The following is a 15,229-nucleotide window of genomic DNA, read 5'->3' as shown; positions in this document are numbered from 1 at the left end:
AACAGAAACTGTTTCCAAGTAGATATTCCTTGATTGCATTTAAAAATAGATAATAATAGTTTATTGCTTTTTTTTCTCAGTAGGTATTTACAAGGTACGTAAAGTTCGTTCTCTCAAGTAGGTTAAATGTAGTCCTACAAAATAGAATTTTGGAATTAGAAAGAACTTAGAAACTATGTAGTTCAAGCTCCCACCCACTGTAGGAAATCTTCTGGTCATATCCCTCTGCAAAGACAGTGAACATGCTGTTTTTGTAGGCAGTGTATTCTGTTATTGAAAAGTTCTTCTTTAATATTGACTCAAATCCTGCCTCCCTATAATTTTTCTGTACTTGGTCCTAGTTAACCCTCTGTAGCTACGCAGGATAAGTTTACTTTATTTTTCCACAGGACAATGTTTCACATATTTGATGACATCAAATGGGAACTGGCAGACTTACCTATTGACCTAGCATGTAACCCTGACTAGCTGCTGTCTGGGAAGTTTTATGCAAGGGATCAGTTGTAAGAAGTTATTTGGAGAATAGAGATTATATCCACAGTTTTCTCCCTGATCTGGCCCCTCTCTATAGGGAATATGTCTCAGTATTCATTGGTCATGAGAATGCCCACATGGAATCATGCTGGCAAACATACATAGTTGACACTGGATATTGACCATGTAAACTTATGACCACCATTCATGTGTTTGGTATGTTTGTGTTTTCCTTCCTGCATATGTTGAAAAGCAAACTTCATCAGGGTTCCTTCCTGAATTTTTACAAATTCCAAGCTCGTGGTGTCAATGCAGTTTTACTGCGATATTTCTTGTTTTTTTGTGTTTTTTTGTTTTTGTTTTTGCTAAGGATTAAATAAGCTCCTCATTTAGCCATTTGTTAGAGAGGTGAAAGTGTTATTTTTCCTGGCTGGAGTTGATTATAGCAAGTTCTGAAATAGGCCAAAAATTTTAATTGTAAAAACAATTCTCTTCATCTTAGTTCTCATTGCAGATGACTAGGCAGGAAAGGATATTTCCTTAGTAACAAATACAACAAGGCAACATACCAGAGACTCAGTACTCTTCCCAAGTTGATCAGGTATTGCCGCAAGGTTCTGCCAGAAGGGCATTACCACATATAATAATGAGCATAACCCTCCCCTCTGTGACCTTTGATATTTTGCCCAGAAATGTTGAGAGTTGGAAATTAATTACAGTATGGCAAAGAGCTATGAACATTAGCTAAAGTTTCATCATCATTGTCTCCTTTTTTTCTGTTGAAAAATTGCGTCTGGTGATTTTCTTCCACTTTTTACATGTACATTATAGAGACTCCCAAAGGAGCAAGCAAGGAAAGGAATTTAATTGCTGAATGCATTTGAATAGATCTCAGATAAGGACAAGGTAATCAGTGAAGTTATAAAGCACTTAGAAACCAATAACTTTTTTTCCCAACCAGTAGTTTGAATATTTGAAAGACTGACAGCCTTGGAGATGGATTTTTTTCATTCCAGCAAAGGATGAAGTATACTGCTAAGTTCTTCTGCCCCAAAGTGTTAAGCAAATATTGTTCAATATACTTATCATAGTTTATTATTATTCTGTTTTACATGTAGGTGCATGCATTATACCCTGAATAGATTATGTAACTGAGGACTTTTAGTGCCTAGTTTGAGCATGAGTGCAGACCACCTACCTACCACTACCCTCAAACCAGTATTTACAAGCTGGTATATATCCTTACATAACTTTCTCTACATAAGCACACACAGAGGAGATTTTGTTTGTTTTACACAAGTGAGATTATGTTATCAGAGAGCAAGTTCTTGTCTCACCCCAGAAGGAATTCAGAAACGAGACAAGGAGGTCGAGAAAGCAAAGCAAGGATTTATTAAGGGACAGAGAGCATGCTCTCAAGGGGAGAGCGAGCATACCCAGGTGGGTAGCTGCCCCCAGTTTCTTTGGCAAGCTGGTTATATGCGTGTAAAAGTGAATGGGCAGAATACTCATTGGCGGAGAGGGGTTTGGGTCCTCTTTCCTGATCATCCCACCTCCAGGGAGGTGGGATTTTTTTTTTTTTTTTGGTCCTTATTTAGTCTTGATTGAGAACTTGGATGAGGGCATGATAAGCTAAAGGTTACATTTGGATGGGGGTATAATGAGTGAAAAATTACATTCCGATGATGAAGATTCCTGTCTTGTCCCAGGACAATTGTCAACCCAAAATATATGGTTTCTCATCATGCCGGAGGTTCCTGCTTTTCTCTGTCTGCCCAAGGACCCCCGTTGTTCACAAGATGTGTGGTTTCCTGCCATTTGGCCTGTATCTCCCTTTCTCTGATCATATCTAGCTACCTGCCTGCTCTAAAAATTATGCTACATACTCTGCCTTCTAATTTAATGGTACATCTTGGAAATCTCTCCAAGTAAGCTAGTAAGTCTAACCCATTATTTTTAAAATTACTTTGTAGTTTTGTTGTATCGTGTGAGTGTATCATAATTTATTCAACCATTCTTACAGTGTTTTCCTGACTCCATACATTTCATAATGTTGCTGACCCACCTTGTTTTTACTTCTGCTTCAGATTCTATATATTTTCCAACTCCCACATCTCTTCCTGCTATTGCCCTAAGCCACCTCGTCTAGCACTGGTTTCTAGTCTGTCTTCCATTGCCCTCTAGTGATTTCTTGTATGTAGGCCTTAGTTCTATAAATGAATTGTAATCTCCTTAAGGACATACATGGATTTTGTTTAATATCAGGCACAGTACAAAACTAAGTGTGTTCACAGAGCAAGAGTGTCAGTTTGATAATTTGGCAAGAGTAGAAGTTTTAGAGCTCTGAGTCCAGACTAGGGAGGGATAGAACAATCTCAGTGCATTTAAGTTTTCCTTGTGCTGTTATTTTTGCCACACATTTAATTCTTTTCAATTAAACATATATCTCTTCTGTGATCATGCTTAGTTCTGTGCATTTTTTGTCTCCATTAAATTATGGCTTCCTCTTAAGATTTTGATTTTTGTCTTCATCCCACTGCTGACACTTAGCCAGTGTGATTGATTTGACTGACTAGAAAGACCTCAGGAGTTTTAGATCTAGAGGTCATTCCAAGTCGCAGGTCACTCTGAAATTGCTGATTAGGTATATCTGAGCCCCAGATCAATTACAATCTAACCTACATACTGATGATGGTTAGGATTAGAGTTTTTAGAATGCAACTGGAAAGCACAAGCCCATTGAAAACTCAGTGATCCTTCTGGTCTAGACTCCCTCACCATTCTCCAAAACCAAGTTCATCAAAGCTTGGATAAGGCCTCTTCTTCAAAACCTTCAATGGTTCTCCAATGTGTGCAGATTAAATTACAAGCTGATTTGTTTGGAAACAAGACCCCACATGATCTCTTATCCTCCCACCTACATATTCAGCTTAATCTTTCCCCACTCCTGATGGTGGTGGTGGTAGTGGGAATGATGACAATTCTGATCAAATTAGAAGTAGCTAGTGTGTACTGAGTGCTTACTGTATGCCAGACACGTTCATTCTGTAGTTCAATCTTCACAAAAACCTATAAGGTAGGGAAGTATTTTTTTATCCCTATTTTACAGGTGACAAAATTGAGAATCAAATTGGCTAAGTAACGTGATATAACAGAGCTATTAACTAAGAAAACTAGGAATGTTCCACTAAAAAGAATTGACATTCTTAACCACTACTCCAGTGCTTCTCGAATAGTATTATGCATAAGAATTACTGGAGTGCTTTAAAAGAAACTGATTTTCAGATCTCATTGAAGAGATTCAGATTCAAAAGATCTAGAGTCAGGATCAAGCAATATGCACATTTCTTTAGCACCTCTATGTGATTCTTTTTTGGGGGGGGGGATTGGTATTTGTTGTATTGTTTGTTTGTACTGGGGATTGAACCCAGGCTCTCATACATGCTAAGCATGTGCTCTACCACTGAGCTCTACCCTCCCCCTCTTCCGGGTGGTTCTGATGCACCACAGCCCACTGTCTCAGAAGTACTGTCCTACACCAGTGCTTCTCAAACTTTAATAGTCATAGGAATTACCTGGAAATCTTGCTCAACTGCAGATGCTGATTCAGTAGGTCTGGGATGGGGCTTGATTTTCTGCATTTCTAACAAGCTCCCAGGGGATACAAATATTGCTGGTCCACAGACCACACTTGAGGTAGAAAAGTCCTACACTGCTACATAGTCAGTGGACCAAAACAGAATGTGAGTTTAACATAAAAATTAATTTTAGTTGAATAATATGTGTGTGTATATATATATATATATATATATCCTAGAAAACTCACATGCAAGTCTAATTTCTGTTACTTGAATTCCTTTTCACATTGACTTTCATGATCATTTCAGTAGCTGCCATTATGTATTTCTGATAGATCTCTAATAGCATACCCCTTAACTTTATCAGTCAAGTACTTAACATAAATACGCAAGTACCTTAGCAGGAAGAAGTTACTAAATACAGAAACCCTGTGGTGAGTTCTTCAGTAAAGTGGATGATATTTTTTTAATGTAAATAAGAAATTTTAAAAAAGGAGAAGAAAATCTTAGATTTTGAGAAGGACCAGAGAAATTATTTTATGTAGACTTTGGGTTTTAAAGATAGGTAAAGAAAGTCAAGAAAGGGAAGGTGGTGTGGCTAAATTCGCACAGGGAATTAGTGGGAGAGCTGGAGCTCAAAAGTTATTCTGGTTAGAGTTTCATTTGTCCTTATGGGAATTTTTGTTTTCAAAAAGTATCCTCAATTCTACCAAGGCCTAAATGTTTGAGAGAGGTATTTTTTACTGCTTTATATAGGGAAAAAGTAGCTGTTTTTCCCTAATTAAATATGATTCTAGACCAGGTTAAGGAAACTTTTATTCTGTGAAGGGCCAGGTAGTAAATAGTTTAGGCTTTGTGGGCCATCTGGTCTCTGTCACAACTACTCAACCACCGTTGTATCATGAGAAAGAGTAATATATGATATATGTGTAACAGCCGTGTGTGTGTGTGTATATATATACATATATACATACAAATGATCATGGCTATGGACACAGAATTTTCAATTTTCACATCATAAAGTATTATTAATTTGGTTTTAAGACCATTTAAAATTAAACTGTAAAAACCATTCTTCGCTCATAAACCATTACAAAAACAGGCAGCAGGCCAGATTTGGCCCAAGGGCCATAATTTGCTGACTTCTCCTATAAATTAGTTTAGTTCTTCCAGTCAAATGCTAATATAATCTTTCTCCAAATTGAGCAGGTATTTATTTCTTGAACTTCCCATGGAAAGCAACTAGCCTTTCAAAATTCGTTTGTGGAGTTAGTGATGTTGCATGAATTTTATTTACAAAGGACAGCTAACGGTCAGAAAGAGGTACATGGTAGCTTATGAGTGGAAATTTCTGCATTGTTAAATTATTTCTAATCTCCAGGGGGGAATAAAGGAAAAGCCCAAGTAGGTAGACATGCTAAAAAGCAATTGGCTTCACCGTAACCACAGCTGTGTTTTTTATTAAAGGACTTTGCATTTCTTTTAAACCAGTCTCTGGTCTGTGCTACTCACAGTTCAGGGGATGGGGAATATGCTGAAGTTTTAAAGCAGCCTATTCCTTTCATTTATGACAAGGAGACAGGAAACTGACAATAGTTTGAAAGCAACTGATGTATAGGTGGCACTTGGTCAAATACCAAAGGTTTCAAAGGAAGTCCTCTTGGTTCACTGTCAGATCACACCAAACTACCAAGGAAAAAAAGGAAAATGTCATATTAGCATAGTTGTTTTGGAAATGTCAGCTTTAACAATGGTCAGGTGACAAACTTGGTGCTCCACCATTTATTTATTTATTTTAATCAAAAGAAAATCACAGTTGGAAATCCAACCAAAATGCTGTCAAATGTCATTAGCCTTTGTATGCTTTGTTCAAAATGGTGGGTAAGTTGCGTCTTCTTAAAAAGGTTCAATTAAGATAATTTCAGCATTTAAAAGTCAGTAAGGGTCTTTATAATAATAATAATCAATGCAGAATTCAAGGTTCTTTAAAAAAATAGGTTTCCAGGGAGAAAACACAAGCAAGAATTTAACCATTCCAGCATGCTATTTTTGCACACTGCCCAGCCTTCGGATAACCAGCTGCAACAGGAAGATGGCCAAGGCAAGAGGACGATGTGCTTGGCTGGCTTCCCATCCTGCTTCCTTTCCCAAACCCTTGACTTGCCTCATAAAACGTTATCCCATAAGGAAAGCTAGGAAAGCATTTTTGCTACAGATATATGTAAAAGAAAGAATTAAAGTCTCAGAATATTTACTAAGAATAGGTCATGCTGTTTCTTGTATTCCCTGTACTGTGATTATAGCAGAGAGAAGACATTTTGGGCAAACTCATTAGGGGGAGAAGAGCACAATTTGAAGTTTCTTGGGTTCTCAGAGGTGAAACTTAATTGAAATCAATATGGGAAAAAGCAATGGGTAAAAACTGCTGCTCTGAACATAGGAAACTTGAATCAGCTAAAAGCGTGATATGTGTACAGTTCCTTGTGGAGTTGAAGTTTGTTCAATAAAAATGTTTCTATGAAGTTACATTGCTCTCCCTATTTCACTGGCGCTGGTTGAGCATCAGAATCACCACCATTGTTTCTTTTTTTTTTTTAAACATCCACAAGTTCACAAATCTAAAGAAATTTGTAAGTATTTAAAAATCTACTAAGATATTGAAATGGAGGTAGAATTCATTTTGCTCAGTAAAGACATTACTGGAAACAGTGCTCGCTTTGGCAGCACATATACTAAAATTGGAAAGATACAGAGAAGATTAGCATGGCCCCTGCACAAGGATTACATGCAAATTCGTGAAGTGTTCCATATTTTTTAAAAAGAATATGAAAGAGAATATATATATGACTGAATCACGATGCTGCACACCAGAAATTAATACAACATTGTAAATCAACCAAACTTCAATTAAAAGATAAGACATTAATGGAAATATTGTGTGTAAATAAAATCTCTGAATCAAATGCTATTTCCCCACTGATCTTCATGATTTTAGCAAGAAATTTAATGTTATTTTTATTGATCTTCAATAGACTATGATTTCTAACAGTTTAGCATTGTTTCTTTTCCCTCTAACTCCTAACTTTTGTTAAATAGAAAGTTATATGCAAATATTTAAATGTACTTTCAACTTACGGCAATTCAACTTTAATGTTTTCTGTATGGTGAAAACAATGTACCAATAGCCAACTCATTTTATCTACTCTTAATTTTAGAATTTTAAATAATGGATTCTACACCTGTGTGTGTGTATACACCCCAAGTTTCTTTCATATAAATTTTCTCTCAGGACCAACAATCAAATAATTTCAAATGATATTTTTATTTATACTCTACCATCACAGAAAGACCTGTAGATATATTCTTTTCAGAAAATGAGACATTCTACCACTTTTCTATGTGTTTGAGATCTGCGATAGCCTAGTGTTTGTAAAATTGTGTTGCTAATCTCTGACTGCATTTTATTTCCATTTTCTGATTGAATTCTTCAGCTTGGGTGATTTCTGATGCCACTGACAGCTTTTATTAACTGTAAACATTTACCTGTGATGCAAGAATAATCCAAAGTTGATCCAGTCAAATTAATTACTTGATCAATCTAATGAGCAAATTGAATTCAACGTCTTTTCTGATGGAATTGGAATTGGCCAACAATTTGAATGAAATTTCTGGTCAATTAATATCAAAATTGTAGGAAAAGTAGTTTCATGTAGACACAGCCATACCATGGACTCCCACCCACCTGGCTCCATGTCATTGACCCAGTTTAATGTGTTGCACATTCATTCATTCAGCAAATATTTATTGATTGCCTATTATGTGAGGGACACTGCTCTAAGTTCTAGAGATACAGTGATGAGTAAGACAGTGTCCCTCTCTTCAGTATGCTTACAGACAGAATTATCCAAGGGCTTAGTTTGCTTGGTTTTTCCCACTCTGGTATCAATACTGTGATTCTAATAGCCAAGTAGGATTCACTAGATCAGGTATTTAATAGTACCTGCTGGGGCTTCTTATCTGAGGGGGTGGCAGGGGAGATTTTAAGAACAATAATGAGTTGGTAATTGTGAGGCCCCACACTGTGTAATGGGGACTATATACATTTTACAAGGCTACACAACAAATTCTAATGTCAGCCTCCTTTGACTCTTCAGAAGGGATCTGGCTATTCCTGGCCAAGTATGAGTCTTCTTGTGTGTGCCCTGTATTTGTACCTAGCCCACTCAGTCTAATCTCTGCCTTTTTTTAGTCTTGTAAGACCCTGCATTCTAGGTCCATAACTTCAGAAATTACTGTGAAATTGCTATTTCCCTGCCTCTCCAACTGGAGTTTGTTATCTCTCCAGTCTTTCTACCTGACTTGTTCTGCTGATTGGGGTCAAGACTGGGCAGAAAAAGAGAGGTGCCGCTTTGGAAAAGTCATATCTTGGATTCTGAGCTAAAAAGTGGATCCCTCACTTGGTACTATTGGTGCTGTTTGCCCATGCCGTCGTCTGGGTAACAAACATCTCCAGGTAGTGGCAGTTACTATTTAATATATTAAATAAGCATGCCTTGCCATACCCTGTGGGATACAGTCGCATGAGTGATGTCCTCTTGGTGCTTTTATTTCACTTGTTCTCGTGAGCTATAGTTGGTGACTGGTGGTTCAGCAGTTAAAGCAGTCATTAAATGATTTGGGGGTGTTTGTAGGAGCCTCTTATAAACACATATGTTACTGTTACTGAGTTTCTTTCAAAGGCTGGCAAAACACCAAATTACTTGGTTGTTTATCTAGATTAAAATACAAGTAGAATTTTAAAAGCAGATCTTTATGCCATCCAAGCATTTCATTATCCCTTTGCAGACTACATGATACAGAAAGCCTCATTTTGCAATATTACAGATAATTGCTAAATAAATATTTTTGACATTACTAATACATGATAGTAGATCTGGAGCAGAGGATTAAACTGTAAGGTCCTTGCATATGTGAGCTGTATCTTTAATCATATTTGTAATCTTCAGTAACTGCACAGGGATAGGCACATAAATGCTCAAAAATTATTTGCTGATCTTATAATATGAAAAAGTTGTTATTTTGTTATTGCTCTAATTTAGGGGTTTCAGAGGAAGCTTGGGAAATAGTTACCTTTTATAATCTTCCACAAGAAGATGTTTTATGCAGATGACCAGGTCCTGCTAAAGACTACCGCCTTTGTGCACTGTCAGGAGGGGTTTAGGGTTTTTAATTACTTGTTATTCCGCTCTACTGAAACTTTAAGCAGAGGTTCCAAAAACTCAAGCTATGGATTTGGAAGAAGCTCTACTCTTTAGCATTTCTTTGGGATGGCCACCACAGTGAGGCCTGGGAGAGAGAGTTCCCCAGTGGGTCTAGAAGGCAGTATCATCAGCTTTGATGGAATCAGCTTCATGTATGTCAAATAAAGCATGGAATGAAGACTAACCACAAGCATTAGGGAGGGTAGTGTTTTGCGACTTCGTGCATTATCAAATGTAGTCGAGTGCTAACAAGATGATTATTCACTGCACCTGAATATGCATCCAGGTTAATGTTTTCTTATTGAAAGGAGCTTTCATTAGGATAGTATTTATTCACATTGATCCAGCTGGCTTCAGGAAATGATATAGACTTTTTTCTACAGCCCACAACTGTAATAAGGCCCAGGCTTATATTAGATTTCCCCTAATACTGATTTTGCTTATTACTTTGACCTTTATTGTCTATTTCTCCTAAACCCTCCTTTTTGGGCAGTTGCAAATGGGTGCAGTAAATAGCATTTACAGAGGCATTAGCAGATGCGATCTGTGTTTCCTGTCACCCTCTGCTACATGCAGTGCACAAATGTGATGAAATAAATGAGCACTTAAATGGCTATAGTGAGTCACACTGTTAAGGAGGCTGTGTTCAAGTATAGTGTTTATTTACATGTACTAATTGACTCTAAAGAGTTATCAAATTTGCTCATGGTGTATATTCAGGTTCTTTGGAAGAACTGAAGCCATCTTCAGAAAACTGCAGTATTATCTCAATAATTTAGTTGACAGTAGGTTGTGACAATAAATTCTCATTTTCTTCTAACCCCGCCCCCCTCGCATCATTGATCACTGTGTGCACTGCATACAAAAGCAAGAGATTGGCAGAAGAGGTATAGAGAATAGGCAGGATTATGTGGGGGAATTTTCTGGAGAGATCAACTTTTAAGTTAACTTGTAAATGAAAGGGAGATGGGCGGGAGGGCAGTAGGGCCAAATTAGAATATCCTGCTAGGTTTTCTTATGCCTGGGCATGGAGCGATCTTGGGCAGAGATAAAGCTATATAGACTTGGATAGAGTAGTCCCCCCCATCCAGAGCCGTTCCCTGCACTGCGAAGGAAACCAAATTAGGAATATGGTATGGGAATCATTGTGCACTTTCTAGTGGGAGAATGAATGAAGACTTACAGGAGGAGAACCTTGATGAATGGAGAGGGTGGATTGCTAGGTGGCCTGAGGCAGGTAGTGAGACTGGCCAGCACTAGAAGAAGAGGCCTGTCTTTCTCCACATTCTAGAGTGGTGCTCTCCAATGCAATCACCACAGGTGTCTATTTAGATGTAAGTGAATTAAAATTCAATTCAATTAAAAAGTTCCTTAGTCAAGCTGGCTACATTTCAAATGCTCAATAGCTACATGTGGCTGAGCACTACTATATTGGAAAGCACAGAGACAGATCAGTCTCACCACTGCAGAAAGTTCTATCGGAAGTACTGTTCTAAAGCAATGAGCAGGAATAACTATTTGACAGATTAAGTGATCGGAGGCCCCTAGAGAGCTATGAGTGCCACAGTGACCACAGAACTCTTTTTCTGTGTGTGAGCAAGTGAGAACAGCAGTGATATTAAATAACAAAGCAAGAAATGAAAGCAAAAAATTGGTACTTTTTTCCTGCTCCTGGACAGTTCAAATGCAGGTCTGTGATGGATTTCACTGGAAGAAAAAACCTGGCCATACATTTTAATCAAGGTGATTGAGGGTTTGTTCTTTTCATTTTGGTTTGTTTGTTTTGGTCAGGTGGTTTTAATTAAAGATACTTGTTGCACTTGCTGGTTAAAATCTTACCTTTTTTAGTCTCATTTAGGCCCCATCTCTATAATCTGTATGGGTCTATTATTTTGATGTCAAGGCAGTAACTAAAAAATAATTATCTGTTTTTTTTCCTACTGTACTGACTTTTATAGGCTTCAAGGATATAGGAGATGAGTTTTTCTGATAGGTATTAAATTTTATCAAATGTAAAGCTCTACATTTATACTCATAATACTTAATTGGATACACACATTTTGATATTGAAAAGATGTTTGCTTGCACTGTTTTCTGTGAATTTTCTATTTGAAACTTGTGGCATTACCTGCCTCAATACAGTCTCCCCAGGGGTGAGGAGAATGTGATACAGTTGTTCACAGTAAGTCCTTGTGGAATTAAAAGGTAACTGTCTACCTGTGCATATGACAGCAACTAGTATTAAGTCATCCCTTTTACTCTTCCCTAATGCCCCCACTGACCAGCAAGAAAATCCATTTAGATGGTTCAAATATTATTTTGAATAAAGTAAGCATTTATTTTTTCATTCTTTCATTCAACCATGGAGCACCAAAAAAGAGGGGATGTGGGTTAGAAAAAAAAAAAAGGAGCACCTACTGTCTTTGAGGTACTACTAGGAGAACTTGCAGAGTTTGTGAGGTTAAATTAGGTAACACCTGCCACTGAGGTATTTATAATCCAATGGCATAACTATAAGAAGGAGAAAAATGAAAATCATCAATAAAGAGATATAGGCACAAGGTGCTATGAAAAGTTAGAGGAAGAAATCACTCAGCTGGGGCTTGGGAACTAGAAGAGTAGCTGCCATTTACTGAGGTTAAAAACCTGACCTACATAACTCTACTGTTAGGGTCTACCATGTCTAAAAAGGCACATTCTGTTATAGAAATAACACATTTTCATTAGTAGCTAAATACAAATATACTTATAGACCACAGGATGGTATACAGCATTTCTTGACTTTGTAGCCCATAGAAAGTCAGCCTCAAATTAGCACTTGGGAGTACCTTTCTTCCTCCCCTTTCCAGTCCTCTGCCCTCTCCCCAGAGTCCTGGCTCCATCATGCTAGTGGTCCATATGGTGGAAGCCTGTGAGATTCTCCTTCCTGGATCCATGCTGGATCTTTTAGACTTCCACAGAGATAAAGTTAAATGCTTTTAAATGATTTATATTGGAGCAATATAAAGACAAATATAAATTTATTGCTACTATTGATAATCTGTGGTATATAACTTTGTCTATGGTGCTAAAAAGAACCCTTACTGTACATGAGGGTTAAGACTGGAAAGAGATTATATGTGCATGACACTTCATCCTGTCCCCTCTCCCAATACCCACATACTCACATGATTGTGCCTAAGCAGAAAATATTTTATGGAAAACATAGAAGAATTGGGATGTGAAATATGGTGAAAGGACACCAAGTACAGAGAGAAATTTAAGTGCCAGGGTTTTTTTGTTGTTTCTGTCATTGCTTGTTTGTCTTTTCATTGTTCACCTGAGCACAGTACACAAAATAAGTCATTTACCAATGAAATTTATAACAGTAAGGAGTTGAGTTTGAGGAAGGGAATGGAATATGGAAGGGTGAAGTGGATAATAAAGCAAGAGAGGTCGATAGAAAGAGACTAGATTGGAAAGGGTCTCAAATGCTAACTAAGTGGATGGAATTTATTTGGTAGAAAAAAAGTAGCCAAACCATCATCTAATGTTACTCCAGCTGTTTAAACATGATAAATGTTGCTTGCTGTCTCTTTTTATAGATGAGACTCATATTGACACAGAGAGATGTCATCTAAGTGGTAGAAGAGGACGTGTGGTAGAGCTGCCTACTAGGTTCATTCAATTACAATCAGACACGGAATGGTTCAAGTATGGCAATGGGACAAGGAGGATATAGAAGAAATACACTTAATTAATGACCTGTGATCTCAGAGAGGTTAGAGTTTAATTAGGGAATAGATCATAGTCACATTTAACATGACTGAAAAACACTGTAGCAGAAAATGCTACTGAAATCTCAGTAGTCATTCTACTCTTCATCTTTCTAAGAAGCTCAATTTTATTCTTGACAGCAACTTGCCTTCTCAGAATCACTTGCAACTATGGTGGTTGTGTGATAATTTTCTGCCCAATGGCTCATATACTGAGACTAGGCACTACCTCTTCCTGCTTTCCTTCCATTCTTGACTAGAATGCAGACCTTATTAGGCTGGAGGTGAAGCAGCCATCCTGGGACCGTGAAATGACAAGCACAAGGATGAAAATCAAATGTCAAGGATAGTGTATAAGGATATAATGAACCTGGAATGTTGATGAGACATTGTGAAGGAGCTGTCCCAGTCCTGGAATGCTTACCTCTGGCCTTTTTATATTATGTGTGAGAGAGAAAAGAAAAACCCTTTTGTTCCATCCACTGAATTTGAGTTTTGTTACTGCTCAAAACCAATTGCAAACCGAACTGATACAATACTCATGGAGTAGACTTTCCCAAAGTGTAAGTGAATATGAGAATGCTAACACCCTAAGAAGGCTTTATGGAAGAGTTTTTAATCTTAGGTGGAAGCTTTGAAGGATTAAAGGAGCAATTTCAGATGTTTGATAGCAAATGCTAATGTGGGATTGTAATATAAAATTATGTTCATGAGAGGAATGTATTTTAAAGAAAGCCAACTGTGGAATAAATTAACATTAGTGGTGTGAGAAGTGGACGTGGGTGTATAAAGAAGTGCAAGTGACGTGGAGGGGCATCAGATATCATGAGACCCAAAACAGCAGTTAGAAAATCCTCCAACCTAATTGGCCTAAAAAGAGGTTACAGGGGAGTGACCCAGCCAGAATGCAAAGTCCCTTCCCTGGGATCCACATCCTCATTTTTCATATAAATGAATCTATGATGTATCTCAGGCCAAGCCTAAATGAGTGCCATTCTTTTTCATTAGAACATTCTTTAAAATCAATAATCTTTTCTTTAAGGGAAAGCTTTAGCTGTTACTAATTTATATCTCATTAACTTTTCACTTTGTTTTCCAGGGTTCCGTCTAAGCTACATCTTTCATTTAGATTTTAAGCTACGGACTATATATAATTTATTGAAATACCCCAGATAGACAGGAAGAAGTATCTGAAACCCACAGGCGAACATTAGGTTAGAAGGCTTTGAGTGTTGCAAGCCTTTGAATGATGAGGTTTATCTCTACAGGTCACTTAAGGGATGTCAAGTGGAAATAACCAGTGATACGGTAGGTTAGAAAGAGAAAGTGACAGAGAGATAGAATCCTTTTCCCATCTTAAGTTTGTAAGTCAAGATAAATTAGGTTACAATTTTTGTGTGCAGTACCTAAGGCAAGCTACTATGTCTCAGAGAAAGGAAACCTCAGATCTCATCATTTTGGATGCCATAGTTCAGGATATTCGGGTTTAAATAGGGCCCCAAAGTGACATTATAAAGGGTTATGTAGCCTAAGGCAAACTGTCATAGAGAGTGAAAATTTTGTACAGTTTTCCCCCAAAAGTAGTTGGCTGAAAGTATAAAATCAGTACCCTGTTATTTTCCTTGCATAAAATTAACACATCACAACCAATGGTTATTTTCAATTATGTGGCATCAAACGAGTCTTAAAAGAGGTTAGAATGAGATCGGTGGTAGCTTTGGAGAATTCCTGAATTTGACAGTTTGACACAGCATGGTTTGAGATGATGTCAAACCCTACAAAAGCATGTGTGGTCTGCTTGGGAGGAGGGATTCTTTTCAATTCAATCTTGTTGGAAATATTTGCCACGAAGTAATAATAATGCCTTTAATATGCAAATGATTATAATTGGATTTATTACACTGTCAAATGCAAGCTCAAATACCGGTTCTTTGTTTTCCAACCCAGCACATCACACAAAATAAGAGAAATGACTGCTTTCATCACTGAGTTCATAAGAGAAAGAACAAATTCTCTTTACCCTGAAGTTGCTTCCTGTTTCTCTCAGATGTGTTCTTTTCCCCCAACTTCGGGAAAAAAAAAGAATTGAGCTGATCACTGAAGGATTTTGACATTCAGATTTTCTCTTTAGTCTTCATCTGTATCCCAATAGTCCTATATG

General features: G+C 37.4%; 1 protein-coding gene and 1 non-coding gene across 2 annotated transcripts in view; both read left to right on the top strand.

The window, feature by feature from the left end:
- The window catches only part of IL1RAPL2 (interleukin 1 receptor accessory protein like 2), a 919,709-nt gene that overhangs the window by 425,897 nt on the left and 478,583 nt on the right, over nucleotides 1–15,229 (top strand). The gene's annotated exons all lie outside the window — the stretch shown is intronic.
- LOC123619393 (U6 spliceosomal RNA) lies at nucleotides 6,761–6,867 on the top strand. The gene has a single exon (XR_006727987.1). It is a non-coding gene; the product is annotated as a U6 spliceosomal RNA (small nuclear RNA).

This window comes from Camelus bactrianus, chromosome X (genome assembly GCF_048773025.1).
Source record: "Camelus bactrianus isolate YW-2024 breed Bactrian camel chromosome X, ASM4877302v1, whole genome shotgun sequence".
Taxonomy (NCBI): Eukaryota; Metazoa; Chordata; class Mammalia; order Artiodactyla; family Camelidae; genus Camelus; species Camelus bactrianus.
Note: the sequence above shows the minus strand (reverse complement) of the source record. Positions and strands in the feature narration are given on the sequence as shown.